This window comes from Manacus vitellinus, unplaced genomic scaffold (assembly GCF_001715985.3).
Source record: "Manacus vitellinus isolate BGI_N305 unplaced genomic scaffold, ASM171598v3 scaffold_37_pilon, whole genome shotgun sequence".
Taxonomy (NCBI): Eukaryota; Metazoa; Chordata; class Aves; order Passeriformes; family Pipridae; genus Manacus; species Manacus vitellinus.
Window position 1 is genome coordinate 6,945,990 of NW_021940517.1, and position 1,695 is coordinate 6,947,684.

Genomic DNA, 1,695 nt, shown 5'->3' on the forward strand with positions numbered 1-1,695 from the left:
TCTGCAAAGCAGGATGTTAAACGCTGCAGAGCTGCTTCTGTGTGGGCGACAAGGGCGGCGGCATCAGCATAAAGCAGCTCCCGGACAAGATGGTTTAAGGTCTTGGTGTGGGCCTTCAGTCGCCTTAGGTTGAGAAGGCTTCCATCAGTACGATATCAAATGTAGATACCATCTTCATCATCGAGGTCTGCTGTGGCCCTTTGGAGCATCATTCTGAAAAAGACTGTGAATAGGGTTGGTGCAAGAATGCAGCCTTGTTTCACACCATTCTTAATTACAAAGGGCTCAGAAAGTGCATTGCCATATCTGACTTGGCTGCACTGATCCTCATGGAGTGAGATGATCATTTTAAGGAACTTGGGGGGATATTCTAAATGTTCCAAAACCTGCCATAGACCTTTTCTGCTCACAGTATCAAAAGCCTTGGTGAGATCAACAAAGGTTACATAGAGACCTTTGTTCTGTTCCCTATACTTCTCTTGCAGTTGTCTGAGAACAAATACCACAGTTGTCTGTGGTACTCCTGTTGGCTCTGAACAACTATAAATACAGCTTATGGGATAAACAAGAATTTATGATTATTGAATATTGTAATTTTAATTTTTTTTTCATTACTATCTTTCTGTTGGAACCTTACTCCTGTGATATCCAGCTTCAAATTTTGTTTATGTAGGGATGTACAATGCTCTGCATGTGGGTTTTTGTGCAGGAAGTTGAGCGGCATTCATCACAACAGGCTATTTGGCCCGGCAGTGCAGTTTTACACCTTTCCCAAGCCTTTTCTGTGCACCTCAGGGCGTCTGCTGGCAGCAGCCACATCCGTAACCACAGGTCTCGCAGCACCCAGTGATCAGCTCCTGGGATGAATACGCATCTACTTCCACTTTTAACCACTGTTTCCCACCACACTGGCGAGACAGGAGGGTGTCCTCAGCCCACACACTTCCCTCTAACTTCCAACAAAACGCTGAATGTAGTTTAGAATGTGATAGGATTTTTCCACTTGAAGCCAGGAGAATCTTTATCCAGAAATAGCGTGTACACAGGATTGTGTGAATGTGCCACATAGGGCCAGGACTGTCTCAGTCCTTACACGGATGGGGCAGAACTGGAGTGGGTCCAGCAGAGAGGAACAAAGATGATTAAGGCCCTGGAGCATCTCTCTTATGAGAAAAGGCTGAGGCAGTTGGGCATGTTCAGCCTCGGGAAGAGATGATCGAGAGGGGACCTCATCAATGTATGTAAGTATCTAAAGAAGAGTGTGAAGAGGATGGAGCCAGGTTCTTCTCGTTGGTGCCAACCAATAGGACAAGAGGCAATGGATAGAAACTGAGGCACAGGAAGTTCCACCTGGATATGAGGAATAACCTCTTTACTTGTGTGGGTGACCAAGCACTGGAACAGACTGCCCAAAGAAGTGGAGGCTCCCACACTGGGGATATTCAAGAACCATCTGGACATGATCCTGTACCATGTGCTCTCGGATTACCCTGCCTGAGCAGGGAGGTTGGACCAGATGTCCTACTGGGGTCCCTTCCAACGTGACCCACTCTGTGATTCTGTGAGAGCCCACGAGCGGCAGAGGTGGGTGGAAGCTCGGGTTTCTTCAGGAACTGCCTGGGGTTTGTTCCAGTAAAGTCCCATGACCGCACAACGCGGGAAAGGGGAAGCTGCCGACAGAGGCACGACCCCTCA